The sequence below is a fragment of the Aquila chrysaetos genome, chromosome 3, assembly GCF_900496995.4.
Source record: "Aquila chrysaetos chrysaetos chromosome 3, bAquChr1.4, whole genome shotgun sequence".
Classification (NCBI taxonomy): Eukaryota; Metazoa; Chordata; class Aves; order Accipitriformes; family Accipitridae; genus Aquila; species Aquila chrysaetos.
This window is the reverse complement of record NC_044006.1, coordinates 4,751,862-4,768,414: the sequence shown is the minus strand read 5'-3', so window position 1 is coordinate 4,768,414 and position 16,553 is coordinate 4,751,862. Positions and strand designations below refer to the sequence as shown.

Below are 16,553 nucleotides of genomic sequence, written 5' to 3'. Positions count from 1 at the left end.
GAATAAAGGAGGTTATTCCTATTAAGGTGTGACTTTATCACATAATGTCAATAAACGTTTGGTCCTTATTTTTTACTACAGGTGTTAAGCAGATGATTAAGAAGTTAAGCAGGTTATATACCTGTTTAGTGACATTCTGTCAACAAGTGCTACAGAACACAGACATCCTGGCTGAATACTGTTCCTTTTAACTTTTCAGGTCATGCCACTCCTGTCTGTCCAACAAATACAATAGGAATTACTCAATTTAACACCATTTCAGTTCTAATTGAATTCCATTTGCTAAATCCTGAATAAATACATTACAACTGCTGCTTCGGTCAAACAGAGAGAAATAGCCATCTTTTAATGACTCCCCTGTGGATTTAATGCCTATTCTATCTGTTACAATAATGATTCCTACATCACTGGAATATATTTAAAGGATAATAGTTATTTAAACATGCTAAGTCTTTATACAGCAGATAAGTATTTTTAATTTGCATTTATGAAATCAAAAGGAGGGCTAGAATAACTAGTTACCAATTTGTCTGTTTTCTAAAGTATCTTTGTATCAGAGCAAAGCTACAGGATTATGAAAGGGTTTTATATTTGCTCTTAATATCAATCTTAGGTGGGGAAAAAAGGATCCCATCAAGGATGGGATTCACGTCACCAAATACAGATAACTACCATGGAAATGCAGCCCCTGCTCATCACCCCTAATAGTCTACTGGGGAAAGTAGGCCACGTACATGTGATTCATCTTTTTTGGACAGCAGATATATGGAAAAGCTTAGATGAATGACTCCATAAAAGTGATCTCAGGAGGATTAAATTCAAAGATATTTTGTCCATTATAGGGATCTGGAGTTAGCTGAGATGAATCCCTGTTAATACCATAAATGAGAAGTCCATTTGTTGAAATTAGGAGGCTCACCCTGGAAAGGAAGGTAAATGCCTTGTAAGTTTAAGGGAAAGGAGGGAGTGAAATTGTCTCACTTGAAAAGAAACAAACCAAACCAAAATTTGGAATCTTTCATTTGTTTCAGACCATTTGAATATTTCAACTCAAAATATCACCAATTTTTTTCTTTCTTCTCATAAGACGTATGTATCTTTGTTGCTGATGATGTCACTCACAGACCAGTGGTTAGGCATTCACCTGGAACACGGGAGATGGCGCTTCCCAAAATCCTGCTCTGAACCAAGCAGAAGGAGGCCTCGAACCCTCATGTCCCTGTATTGAGATGAATGTCATCATTACGAAGACATGGTAGGTATGCAGACTTCTCTGCCTTGCTAGTTTTGTGAATGGTCACCTAAGTCCCACTTTTTTTTTAATCAGCCCAAGTTATTTGCCAAATTTGACTCAAAATGCTGAATAATTTCAGTTCTACTTAACTTTTTTTTGAATAAACTATTCACAGCCTCCCACTCGCTCTGCCTCCAAAATTCCATCTTTAGCGCAGATCTTGTGAAACAATGTAGAACATGAGAAAGAGAGAATCTAATATAAATCATGTACTTTGCAGAACTTCTTTTAAATATAATGTGTTAAGCATAATGGTCTTAAATATATAGTCTTAAAAACATATAAATTCTAGATGATTTTTTAGGGCTGTGTTCCAGTTAAATCCATTGAAACCTGAGTTAGAGGTTACAGGTTGAAGATTCATACAGAACTGGAATGACTCCCGCTACAGAAGTAGATTTCATCCCTTTGAACAAACGTGGTCTAATCTGTGGTTAAGGCACCACACAGAAGAAACGCCAGTTCTTGCTATGCAGCAGGATTTCTGTGTGAGCCCTGCTCCCTTAACCTCTCCCACGCAATTAGCCAACTGATGATATTTGTGTCTTGGTAGCAACATTTTTATGAGGACGCTCTTTGCCCTTTCTGGTGAGGTAGAGACTAACTCTCAACAATGAAGAGTTCAAAGACTCATGTTATGTTTTGTCTCGGAAAGTTGCCTCGAACGTTAAATGAGTAGAATGAACACTGAAATTGAGAGTGTTCCCTTATCAACCAGAACAGAGAGAAGAGTTACCTCTCCTGCTACCTCCAGGCATGCTGCTTCTTCTTCTTCTTCACTACTTCTTCTTTTTCTGTACTGTTTTCCAAACATTCAAAAACTCCTTTGATTCTTATTTTACCTGAAGAATTTTTAATATTTTACTACTGTTCTGAATGCAGACCACTAGGAGAATATAATTCACCCAGAAATTAGCTAAAATGTAGCTATGGCAAAAATATCATGTACCAGGAAATAGATTGTATGAGTTTAAAAATGTTTGATCTGTTGCTTGCAATTCATTCTGCTTTGGGGTTCCTACTCAGTCCTTTCAAGATAAAAATTTAAAGGTATGCAGGTGGCAGAGTGGCTTCTGCTTTCTTTGCCTGTGGACAGCTTGCTCACAACTCTTTCTCCACTACCACAGAAGAGTTGTTTTAAAATACATTCACAACAGTGTTGCAGAAAGTTGTATTTTTCTTATCATAACTATCGGTAAATAGGCACCCTATGGTGCATTATCACTAAGGTAATCCACCGTGGGTGATGAAAATATGCTGAGTTCAGGATTTTTAACAAGTAAAGGAATGCAGAAAGAAGGTTTTATTTCTAAGTTTGAGTTGAATGAATGGATGAGATACAGAGCCACTGATGATTGCCAAGACACCAGGATGCTTATTCGTTACTGAAATTTACTTTTGCTGATTCTACAGTCTCTAGGAACTGTCTTCATGCTTCCCACTTACACCCTTGGCCTTCTTAGTACATTGGTAGCCACTTCCCTCTTAATCCAATCTGATTCAGAGCCCCATGACTGCTTTCAAGACTGTACTAGCAATGGTATGTTAAATATTCCCATTGATAGCATGGTGTCGTTGGAGAATTCACAGGGGTCACCTTACTTATTGTCACCCTTAAGGTGATACTTCTTTCCTTCAGGTTTAGTATTAACTGAGTTGACGACAGAATAAGTGACTTTTTCCCCCCCTTTAGTTATTTTGGTATATTTATGAATCACCTTACAAAATCTTACAAATAGCCCACTCCAGGATAAAAGATCAGAAACTACCAGCTTTTGTGTCTCTGTGTTGTTTTCACACCTGATGGTATTTCCAACTGTGGTCAATAAAAGGAATAAAGGAAAAAACATGCAGTGATTTTGCTTCTTCAAGAATTAAACACAGAATGAGATATTTAGGATCATCTAGCCATACTACTTGACCTTTTGAATATTATGGCGACAATGGTGACAATGTATTTTTGAAGAATTGTCAAGAGATTGTGTATGTGCAGGTGTTCAGAGGATCCCCTTTAAGGTTGTCTAGTTCTGTTTCTTGTATTCCTAGACTTTAGAAATCAGTAAGATGGCTAAGGTGGCTAGTTGTGGCGATAGGAGGACTTATGTTAGAATATATGGGGTTCCATTTTCTGTCATTTTGTTTTATTCTTTTTCTTTTCCTCTTTCTTTATCCTTCCCCTTTCCCTTTTCCCCTTTTCTCCTTTTCGCCTTTCCCTTTTCCCCTTTTCTCCTTCCCCTTTTCCCCTTTTCCCCTTTTCCCTTTTCCTCTTTTCCCTTTCCCCTTTCCCTTTTCCCTCTCCCCTTTTCCCCTTCCCCTTCCCCTTTCCCTTCCCTTTCCTTTTCTTTTCCCAGGGTGACCTTAAACTAATCTAATCTATGTAGATAAAAAAACCCCATCTTCTACCTAATGAAAAGATAAGATAAACCCACACAGATTTGAGGTGTATGATACACTGTTATGTGCTTACAAACCAAAATGTATTGGCAGCAGCCCAAAAGTGTCTTAGAAGATACACAGAAATAAGATAGACAGGTAGAAACAATTATTGATCAAGACCTTTTGTACTAGGAGCTAAAGTTAATAACATTTTATATCAAAATCAAGTGTGGATCCTCAGGGTGAGAGATGTATTCTGAAAATGTTTACTCATACTTTGCTATGCGCAGGCTTGTAGGGAAGCAGTTCAGACTCAGTAGCATGGGAGCAGAAAAATGGAAGATCACAAAAACTTTGGAAACATAAGTGCTAATCAGTCATTATTTGTTCTTTTTTATAAGTTAACGTGGCTACATGTGGCCAAACACGACTAGATTGTTGGGGGTTTTTTAATTTAAAATTCCTTGGTACACAGAACAACCATTTCAGGAAAGAACAGTCAGATTATTATATTTGCAATATACATTTTAGTTATGCTGTTTAATTAACGAGAACAAATGTAGTGTGTGCTCACAATGTAAAACGAAGAATCTCACTTAAGAATGGGTTAGGAAAACAATGTGTAAAGCTAGCATTTTGCAGAACAGAGCTGTGTTTCAGTTGCATACACAGTTGTTGCAGCCATATATACAAATCTGGAGAGTTGCAGGGATAAGTCTACTTGGACACTTTGTGCAGTCAGAATTAATAAATGTGAAAGCTAGGAGTATGAGTACCTGGCTGCCTTGAACAACCATGTCCAGTCTTATACTGCTTGTGGGCAGAGGAAGCTTGAGATTTTATTCTGGTGTCGGTCATTAGTTAATGGCACAAATACTCTGTCTCTTCACTGGTCAGACATGACAGAAGAGGCATAAACTGTCCTCAGGGATTATCTCCAATGGGATGCAAACCCTTACAAGTTTGGACCCTGTCTAGCCACCTTGCCAGCTTTCCTTCCCATGGCCTGTAGTGTTGCAGATCCATCAGCATTAAGAGCAGGAAGGTCAGGCAAGTGTAAAAAGGATGGCACAGGTGATACCACGATGCTCGTACTAAAACACAACATTAGCTTGTGGCTAGGCAAGGACACAAACTGGAGACATTCCAAAGGTTCCCTCTTGTTGCGGAGTGCAGCATAACCTGGATGCAGAAGAGAATCTAGTTCATTGAAGATACCATGCTGTAAGATTGGTCTAAAGGAAGGTTTTACCATGAATATTTTCTGTCTAGTTTCTGCCAACTAAAATAACTTTGCTCCAGATTGAGACAACTGTGAACAAGGAAAAAAATCCCAAGCATACTGGCTGCATTTACACATTGACACTTTGAACCAAGCTAACAATACTCCTGTTTCAGGTGTTAGGAATTGTCTGTAACTCTGAACTTATATGATCACAGTGGGAGGTTTGAAAACAATTTCCAAAGGTTGCCATCAGTCGCTTGCTGTTTGAAGGTATCTTTGCGCTTTTGTAGGCATTCTCGCTCTCATTTCAAATTAATGAACTCTGTGTCTATCTTTGGGTCTGACCAACTGCAGTCATGTTGTTCCTGTATGGACAGGTACACGAAAACATAACCTTAGTGTACAGTTATGACTGGGCTGGGGGTTTTTTGACCAGAATTATTTTCTTCTTTCCATTTCCTACCCTGCAAAAACATGTGTATAATATTTTATTCCCTTTCTTCTTGCAAGCTTTGCTAATTATACTACAAGTAAAGGCCTTACTCTTTTCTTTCTGTTATGTTTGAAAAGGGATGCTTAAAGATGGCATTACCTTTAGGAAAGATTTCTGGCAGAAGAAATTTCTATTCTCCCAGAACACTCAAGGCTAAGTTTGTTTTGATTGAACACTCTTCAAATGTTTGGGTTCTTTTTTTCCTTTATATAAAAGAATAGCTTTCCTTCGAAGGAAAAATGATATCTAAAGTCTCTCTCATACTTTGGAGGTTCCCTCAGATACTATAAAGAATATTTCTTGTTTCAGAACAAAAAAGGAAATGAAGACATTCTCAGTTTCCCAGGTGTCTGATCTGCATAACTGAAAACTCTGAGTTAAATGGCCATTGGTAAAAAATCCAGAAGTATCTAAGTAAAGCAGGATTTCACCTCTTGTGGAAAAATAGGAGAAAGTGCATTACTAAGTCATATACATTTGAAAAATGTGCTTTTTACTTTTTTTCTCTGTAATCCTCCTCACAATTGGTGATTGCACCACCCTTTCTTTCCTAAAAGGCATTTTAAAAACAGACTAATATCAGGTCTTACATGAGCTTCAAAAGGCCCTAAAATGCCATGAATCTCCCCAAGTAGGGCAGTATTCAGTCTTCCAAAAGGGTCCAAAACTCTATGGTGAACCATAGTTAAAACTCATGATCGTTTCATATTAAAATAGCCATATTTTTTATATTAGGGATGCGGCTTTTAGTTTTTCGAATTGTGAAGCATCTTGCTGGGATTTCATCTCTCCTGCATCATTTCTTAGTCTGAATTCTTCCTCACCTTGTCAGACAATAGAAATCTATATACAATACCTTTGATCACCCTGAGCTGCTCCCACAGAATACTGCCCAGACCATCTGATCTTTGGAAGATCAGTTATGGACTGAGGTATTTGGCAGTCTGATTCTAGATCTTTATTATAACAACAACATCTCTTCTTCATTTACAGGTGGGAATGCTGCATCTACTCTCCCAGTGTTTTGTGCTGAACCAAGTCGTCTGGGCTAAGCAAGAGACCAGAAGGTATGAAGGACGCAGCGGGAAGCCCTCTTTTGCTCACCAGTTATCACAGCAGGACTTAATGCTGCTACTGCAGTTTCATGAGGCAGAGCTAATTGCAGTAGGGATCCTACGACGACGATGTCTTGCAGGAATGGAGGCAATAAGCTCCATATGAGAAGGTGGTCTCCTGCCTTTAGACCTTGGGAGTAGTGTCTTCAGGTTCTCATCTGTGGTTTTACCAACTCAATGGGCCCCGCTACCTTTTATGTGGGTAAGTAAAGTGAAATTCTCAGACTTAGGCGGCTTTTTCCACTATAACGTTTTTACACAAGATGAGACAATCTGACTTACGACCTTGGATATTTAAAAAAAATTGCATACATGCTTGCTTAATTTGCTTGTGTGTCTGAACATTTGAGCTAACATACATTTAAGATGATACATACTGCTTCTTGTCCTGAGCACCTTTGTAATACAGGATGCTGAGATTACCTGCCCATGAGTTCCTAGTAAGTATTTGTCACGAAGCTGTGGCAATTACTGAAATGACTCTGCATTTGCTCTATTGATTGTTGGCCCACCAAAATAAAATTACATTTGGCTTCAGATAATTCATTTTCTGTACCTGAACATCAGTTTGCTCTCCGTGGAGACCTATCAGCAAAAAAATACAGTTAGTGGGCTAAATGTTAATGTTTTTCTTCTTATTCTGAAAACATCTCGTTACAGATAAAAAAAAAAAAAAAAATCACAGTGAGACACAGACGTGTAAATGGCATTCCATGTTTGTATCTTGTGAGTTTTATTTCTAGGAGTCAGGCTACTTACAGGCACCACCAAAGTAATGAGAGGAGTGGTGTGTTTAGCATAGTCCTGATGTGTCCACGAGCCAGAAAGGCACAGAAGGTAAAGAGACCAACAGTAGCAGTAGATGGGTTAAAAGGATGCATGGAAATTTCGATGAGGTAGTCTCCTGCATATTGAACTTAAGTCACTGACTGTCTGATTTGTGACATTGCTGACTAGTAATGTAGCACTAACAATTTAGAAAGCTAGGAAACTTGAGTGGCATAATTTTGTCCAAGATGCTTATCTTCAGCGCCTGCATTTTTTCTGTGCATTATCTATGTTTAGTCCCGCAGGCACCTATTTCTTGAAAGCAGATGAAAATCTTCAGCATTAATAATTGTACATATGCAGTGAGGATCTCTGCTGAAAATTTGGCTCGGTGTTCATAAGATGGTGGCACACAGGAAGCACCATTTAACTTTAGTTGTGACTTGTACAGAAAACTTTAAGTATTCCTCAGAGAGAGAAGATACCATGGGCTGGTAAATGCAGACCGACTTATACCAGTCATTCTAAAGGAAATTGTAAACACAGTCAGTAAGTTTGGCAAACGTGCTGATATCTTTAGTGCATGTAATACAGCTAAATTTTTAAAATGTGACATATCTGAATCCAATAGCATACAGTAGTTAGTCATACACACACACACACCCCCCCCCGCCCCGGTTTTGCCTGATACACAGATCCAGTGATCACAAAATGCTATACATTAACATATGAAACAGTTACATTTGAGGTGGTTGGGAACAGAGGGTTTGATTCTTCTTTATCTTGTGGCTGTTTAGTACCAGTCTAACCATCTCAGAATCAGAACAGTTCAAATTCCTCTTTGCATATCCTCTCTGGCATAATGCTGAATCCTTCCTTGATTATTTAGGGGTGGTTATAGCATAACCATTTCATTATGTTGTGAGAGATGCACACAGCTCCTCATATAGAACTGTAGACATTTAACAGGTTCAAACCATTTTCCCTTGAGGTTAATATAATGATTCCTGTTGATTTCAAGGAGCATTGGACAGGGCCCTTAGTGCAGCTTTTCCCCATATGTTTTAAAATGAACGTTTCTTGCCAATATTTTCAGGTTTATTGTAGCTTCCTTCTGCCTCAGGCAAGGAAAAACAACAGGACACAATGACAGCACATTATTGGAAGTAGCATGATAAATTCTAAATACATATAATTAGCATGTGACCCAAAAGAGACCTGCATATAATTAATATTGAAATATGGTGCCTGCATTATATAGGAAAACATATTGTGTATTCAGAGCAGAACGTTTGGAGAATGGAGGTCTGTCTGTAAATGGCTTGTCATTTTTTCATTTTAATCGGAATTGAAATTTCTGCACTTGAAGAAATAGAGAATGATCATTAAAAACACTTGGACTTTAGAAATGACACCACCTGCTTCCTTTTCCTCTTTTTTATTGTGACAGTGGGAAAACATCCTTAAATCTTCAACTGGGGAAATGTGCACTAATGGGGAAACAGACCTCTGAGGAGCTAGCAGGCTGACAAGCTGTTCAGGAGCATGAGGCTTTTTAGCAAATAACATCCACTTCCCTAGCAGTTTGTCGTAGACTATGTCATATCTAGAAGTCCATACCTATTTGGACCCAGCAAAGTGAGTGAATAACAGATACATAATGAGCATCCATGAAAAAGGGAAAGAACATCTCAGATATAAGGTGAAGATTAAGAGGGGTAAAGCCACCAGTGAGCTGTGGATGTGTTGCCTTCTGAGTGACATTCAGTTCATATCACACAGAAGCTCATTACGCAGTCTGTTTATACCAGAGGGAAACAAATATAAAAGTTAGTCCTTTATATTTCACATTAAATGCAAAGAGTTCAAGGGAACTGAGAGACTTCATTATGGAATCTGATACTGCCCTTTGTATTTTGCTGGGTCCTATTTTAAGTAAACTGAATAATTTTAGTGGGTTTTTAAAAGACTTTATATCAAATATTTAATTAACATTTATTCTGCAACTTTGGAAGCTGAAGCTTTGGATCCAGGATATAATTTTTTATCACAATGAATAAATATAAAACAGATGTTAAGCAGAGGCAATAAATTTCATCTTAATTGTAACTCTGGAGATGACTTTCTCACCAAAACACATTTTTTTCTTTCTGTAGCTTTAATTCTCAGCTCTGTAATTGACACAGTGCACTGTCCAGCTATATTTTTGGTTATATTAGTTCTTCCAGTTATATTTTTGCACTAAGATAAATGCAAGTTCATAGTCACGTTTTCAAGTAGTAGTCTTCGCAAACAGACTGTGTCATGGCTTAGTAGTTGCAAATTCAACATTTTGGATTTTGTGGCAATTCTGTCTGATAAGGTTGTTGCTACAGAAGGTATCTGGCATTTTTGTTCTTAAAATCTCGTATGTGTGATAGTATAATAGAATAAAGGATGGCTGGTGTCTGCAGGCAGACTATCTTGCATTGTGACCTTGCTAGATTTCCTTAGTTAAATGAAGTTTGATTTGAAGCAGAGCTGAATAGAAGCTCTTTAAGATAAACCCAGATTGCAGTGGGAAGTGCTGTCAGTCAGTTACAGTCTAGCACTTTTCTGCGAGTTAGTGCTTGGGACTGATGTGTCTCTGGGTTTTGAACCATTTCCCAATATAAAATTGAGCTTTCAAATGTGAGTTCATTAAAGATAGCATAACAATGTTCACAGGAGTGGCATAATTGGACCTAGTAGTTTGTTTCACCGTGTTTCATGTGTTCTGAATGTTTTCTTCAGTTAATAATTATTCTGCATTACTCTTTCCCTTTGCTAAATAGTTGTTTAATATTATGGTTGAAAACAATGAAACTCTTCCTTTACTGGGATTTCCAACCAATTAGTTCTGGGCAATGCATTGCCCATGAAAACTCCTGACATGTCTCATGGCCAGAAGAAATTAAAAAAAAAGGCAAACTGGGGTTATTATAGAGCAAATTACAGACTTCTGCACAATATTGCTCAGTATTGTTGCCTCTTGGCAGGCAAAGCTTTGGATGGCTATCCTAGAAAAAAGCCTAACTGCCTCGTGTGTGTTTTATTTACATTAAATGCTTTTAGAATTAATCTGGTACGGATTCAAAAGACTGCAGAAGAGGTTACAAACAGAGAGATCTAGGGAAAAAAAAAGGGGAGAGTGAGAAAGGTTCATTGTGCTGGTCATAATGATAACTGAACTGATCTTGAAATGTCTATTAATTGAGTATTCGAGCTGCTTGAATCTCCACATTCTCATGCTTTTCGTTATATGAAAATTATATGACAAAATGCATAAATTTTTTTTAATTGCTGCAGAATGTTTTATTAGCTTTATTTCCAGGACTATCCTGTTGTTATTCAGTGCTGATAGCAAACAGTTCAATTTGGTATACAATGCCTAACATGGACCTTCAGACCTCAGTGAAGACAGGCATGTTAATACATGAAGTGAAATGTTTCCTAGGCCAGTGTCTCATCCACAGCAGAACGGCTGTGCAGTTTTTTGTGATGTTTTGATACGTGATTAAGCAAAGAATTTTATATTACAATCCAATCGTATTGAAATCAACGGAACCATTAAACCGGACTACTGAACTGGATGACCGGACTGGACTATTCCTGAAGACCACTAAACTTCTAGCAATACTCTCTTGTTAATTCCAAAAAATGTGTGGCTACTGCAGATCATTTAAAAAAAGTCTTGTTAAACTAAAAGTACAGTGGCCTCCCAGCTTCCCTGATTTCTCTAGCCATTTAAATAGTCCACTCACTTTTCTTCTTTTGTTATTAAATAGTAAGCTCCAAATAAGGATCTCTGTCAGTCAATATTGCAAGTGTTTTTATTCTACCCTTTTCAAACAGTGAATGCCATTTTTAAGTTGTTACAAGGTACTAGTTGTATACAAAATAATGCTTCTGATGGTAAAATTGCCAGTTACAAGTAGTAATTCCTTCATTGACTGTCAGACCTGTCATGTTGCAGAAAGGTAGGTCAGTTGAATTGGTTATTAATGGATCTATTCAAAAATAAGCATTTAGGGTTTGTTTTCACAAAAAAAGGACTGGCTGCATCATTTATCTGTGGGAAGTGAGTAATGTCTTTATCCTTTTTAGCCAATTAATAAACTGTGATCCCCAGAACAGTAATTTCAGGATCATGCCATTATTTGCTAATTCTTCATTTTTTCATTTCTTAAGAAAATATTAAAATTGCAGTTGGCCACAGCAGGACAGGCCCATGCATCATTGAAGAACCAGTAATTTATGATGCATTTGGAACTCTATATTAACATTCCAGGCTGTAATGAAGTTTCATATCGAACGAGGTCAGGCCTGATTGTATGATTAAATAATTTGAAAATGTTATTAAAAGTTTGCATTTCTCTTCAGATTTTCAGCATGACTATTTTACTTTGGGGCACTCCATTAATCAAACCCACATAGGCTTTGTTGGGTCATGTTCCATCACCTATTTATGCAGACATCTAGTGATCAGGTTAAACAAGCTGCAGAGGGGTTATAAAGTTTCCACAAGTGGTTGGTTGTTTTTTTTTTTCTTTTCCTTCACACCTGGAAATTAGATACAATTAGATCAGTTGTTGTGGCCAGGTCTTTTTCATGCTTGGGCCATCACACTGTGAAAGCTAATGACTTATACCTCAGCCAGGTATGTGTATCTTTTGAACAGTTATTCTTCTGTTATGCTTCCAATTAACCTTCCATTTTTACCAAGCGCTCAGGGTACAGAGCTGCGTACCCGGTACACATCGGTAGCTCCAGTCCTCATTGATCCTTGTGATGGCAACATCAAGTCCTTCAGAATCTGATGGATTTATCCCGATGCCACCTCACAGCCCTGCAACCCCTATTTGCACGCAGGGAAGCGAACTGCTGAGCTGAGAGGACAGATCTGAGATTTCTCTGGGCTTCTGGGATAGAGTGGCTGGTTAAACTCAAGTCTCCTAAATCTCTTGCTTGAACCTAATCAGTTTTTTGGGAACATAAACATTTTGCATGTTAATGAAGTGCTGTTTGGTAATGGATGACACCTACAAATATGGGGTTTGAGCACAGGAGTAACTCAGTGGGCTTTTTTCCCGCGATTGAGACATCAGTCTCTACAGCCCCTTAAACACAAACTGGAGTACAATACATTAATATTTTATGTACTTTTAATTGAACAGGACTGTTACAGAGTTTGCTGGTTGCAAGCCTCCATTAATATCCACATTTCACGTGTGGAAATCTGTGAAACTGAATCCCTCCTGCAAAATTACACCAAGCCATCTTTCATCCTGTTACTTAGCAAGGACCTTTGGTCCTTGTTTCTCGCCTCTTTTCCTCAGCTATAGCACTTGTCAGTTTGTATTATGCATACTTGTAAATAACAGAAAATGAAAAAAGATACTATCCAGGTAGAAGGTCATGGAAGCTTTACAATGTGGGCTTTGAATAATCCCAAATGATAATTACAGTGTTACATATAGTGTGTGTGTGTAAATGTATATATGTATTACATATATTTTTATATACATGTATTTATTTATATAAATATGCATATAAAAAACATTGTAAACATTTCCTTTTCCAGTAACAGCTAAGCTCCAATACTGGAATATATAGCAGGAGTTTTGCCACTGATATCAACAGTGTTGGATCATGCGAAGAAGATAAAATAAAAACAACTGTCATATATGTTTTGTTCCCTGAATTTGCTTGCTTTTGCTCTGGTGGTAGAGCTGGCCATCCTCCTTGAGAAGTCAAAGCACCTAATGAGGAAAGAGATCCTTAAGTGAACGCTATTGTTCAAGTCAATCCTGCAGCTGAGAAGGATGGGAAGGCTGCATGCAAAAATATAGCAGCTCTGACTTTTCCCAGAAAGCTTGTCAAGAAAAAAAAGATCTTCAGAGCTGGTATTTTTGCACTACATATTCAGCATTCACAACAAACTCATAATGCCAAAAAACATGGATTTTAATCTGAATGGAATGAACTGTGGAGCTTTGAAAGCTGAATGGCCGGTTCCCTGCCCTGTTCTCCTCTCTTTGTAAAGGTAATGAAGGTTAACCTGGGCAATCAGATAGGGATTCCTTTTGTATAATTGAATTTCTGATGGCTTTAATCCACCTACCAATGGTTTATTGCATAAAAAGCATGCCAGGGAGCAGAAAGGGAATGCCTGGAGAGTTCAGCAATACAGAGCCAACAGAATGGTTCCAGGTGCTGTGAACAGGAGCAGGCTTCCAGCTGTTGTAACTGTCATCGCAGACCAAATACTCTGTCCCCAAGTCCCAAGGAAAACACGGGTGGTGTGACACACCAGACACAGCTGGGGTGGATTTGATGTCGTTCTGGATCTACAAGTTTTGTTCTCCTTTTAACACTCTGAACTGTAAAATAATAAATGTGCATTTGCAGACTGTTATCTGTGGGCCTTGCCAGAGATATGTCATCTGATTATGCATGTAGGTAGCATTTAACATAATCTGCCCTGACACATTCAGAAGATAAGACAAAAATAATATTTTATCACCATGCAGTAACAACCTCTTATCAAACTCCAAAGTCTTAATTAGGGATTTCTCTCCAGGTCTCCACTTGTCTGATGACCATATAAATGTCTAAATTAGATAATTAATATAGTCCATACTGCATGATAGTATACAGCAATTTAAAGCCCTAGGCAGTGAGCTCAACAGAAACAGTTCCCTTTTGTATTGCTAGGAATTCAGCTAAATATGTGCATCTTATTGATTCTACTTTTTAACTTCTTTATAGTTTCTGTGAGGGAATGCTATTGTCTCCATTCTTCATAAACTCTGAGAGATGAAAGGATATTATGTTGTTTATGATACTTGGCATAATGACATTTTCTATTTTATTTCAAATTTTAATCAATATTGGTCTATAGTTTGCAGATTAATATACATACAAGATGTACACATTCTACAGTGGGAGAACCTACCCAGTGCTTCATTTATATTCCAAATCTATCATCCCTGTTTTTCTTAGCAAAAAGCTTCTTGCAAATTTAAACTGGAGCTTTCAAGTTCCTTTTCCATTTCTACCACTGTAGGAATTATGTCTAATATGTAAACAAGTTTTTAGTGAATGAGGCAAACACTGAGGAGTAACATCTTAGTCTCTAAGTAATGCAAAGCCACGTTTCCAGAATTTTGCCTTGATTGTTCTTTAAATATAAGTAGTTGTATTTGTTTTTTTCAAGTAATTACCAAAGATAAAACATTGCTGAAAGTGTTCACAGTCTAATACACTGGTGTGTGACTTGTGTCTCCTAAATGAAGAGATTCGTAAAATAACCTGAAACTCCTTACAGGTCCAGCCAGGAACAAGGTGGCTCAGCCATGTGGGAAAGAATTTTAGATTAATTTCCCAGTACAAGGCAGCTGGATAGGTGGGACCATCATTTTGGAACATCTCCGTGGTTCCTCTGGGGTTAGTGGGAGCAGTGTCTGACCCAGGCTGTCCATAGCCAAGACCAAGCTCCAGAAGCCATAAATTAAACGTTGTCACTCCTTGAACTTAACATATTCAGAGACAGTGATATCAGAAACCAGCGTTAATTGTATGTAGCAAGACCCGAGACTAAATTTACAGGCAACAGAATATAAAGAAAATTAATATCAGAAAGTCAATAACAATTTCATACTCGGCAGAAGAACTGAGTTCACTGCTACTGAATTTGTAGTATCTGCTTAGAGATATAACAGTAAGACTTCATCAGCTCAGAAAGTTTGTTTACTGTTGGATTTATTCTGATCAAAAAGCCTGTTAAGGAAAAAGACGGCAGTACATGAACAGTAGGAAAAGCACAGAGACAAGCAAGATGGACTGGTGCCACAATGCAGTGCTGGCCTTGGGAAATGAACAATGACACTTGGAAAATATTGTAACAGTCTGCATCACAAGAAAGATGTTGATGATGAAATACACTGGTTAAATTTTGGGAAACCTGAGGATGATGGCAGAGGTGCTGAGGATCTGCTCTATGTGATGGTGAAGCCGCTGATAAAATAAAAAACTTCCCAGAGAAATTTTGGACCACTATAAATTTATTTTAAAATACGTAAATGGATGTCTAAAAAATGTAAATGAAACATTTCAAAAATTTTGAAATAATATTTAACTAATTCAGGTACTTGATTCAGGAATTTTTTTTGAGTTTTCACATTTTTCCTTGTTTGGGATAGCTTATTACTTTAATATGTTAAAAGCTTAGTACGAATGGAGAATAATTTCTAGGATCATCTAACATTTACCTGTTAGATTGTTGCTTTATGCAAAATCTTGATTTGCTAATATATTTGGTGATGCATGGAAAAGAAGTAAATGTCAGAAGAATCACACTGTTTCTGGATCTGCGGCTGACCCTGTTTGTGACATTTTAATTTTGCATTTCTGCTGCTCTCTCCAGAGGATGTTGTGGACAGCTACTGTTTCTTATTATGTGTTGGCATCTAGCTATTTGGGGGGGGCTCAGAAATTATGCTATAATATAAATAACTAATATAAAGTTACTTTGGGTGTTGCCATTTCCTCTAAAATTGAAAAAGGTTCCTTCTTCTGTTAAAAGTTTACTTATTTTTCAGCTGTTATACTCATTTTTATCAGATTTTCTGGTATAAAACTGATTTACCTGTGATATTTCTTTCTCTCGTAAGAAATTCACATCTGTGTCTAGCATCTGTCTCTAACTTCATTCAAAACCAGTGGTGGGGCAGAACATTAATTTTATGGATATATTTGTATCATTGTGTTTCTGTCAATAAATCATTTGTTATTTTCAAGAAGAACCTGCAACCTCTACCTATCAATATTTTTCAGAAGCAGAGCTAATGCACAGCAGCTAAAAATAATCTTATGGAACAAGAATGAAAAATACAGAGAAGTCAATGTTGTGAGTTAACACTAGCATCTTCTGAATATTTTTACCAGAAAAGGACCAAAGAATCAGCAAAGCATCAGCTTGTTTCAGCAAAATTTATAGTAGTAATCAGTTCCTGTACAGCTTTGATACCCTTTCGGCTTTTGACTCTTGATTTAAAGCACTTCTCTAGGAATATTGTGAATAAACCAGCACCCTGCACACAAATACAGTCCTCAAAAGGCACTAATTCTCTCCCCAGAAGTTCCACCTCTTTTCTTAAAGGCATTTTGCTCAGCAGAGCAACTCACATAGGCAGATATTCATTGGGTTTCAGCGTGAGGCAATGTTTTAGGGTCCTTTGATCTGATAAAAAAATGCCGATC

The 16,553-nt window shown here is 37.5% G+C and overlaps 1 long non-coding RNA gene across 1 annotated transcript; it reads left to right on the top strand.

Moving 5' to 3' along the window:
* Positions 1-1,091: 1,091 nt before the first annotated feature.
* On the top strand, positions 1,092-12,644 carry LOC115339426. Its single transcript, XR_003922705.1, has 3 exons — positions 1,092-1,255; positions 6,382-6,705; positions 12,016-12,644. It is a non-coding gene; the product is annotated as an uncharacterized LOC115339426 (long non-coding RNA).
* Positions 12,645-16,553: the final 3,909 nt, after the last annotated feature.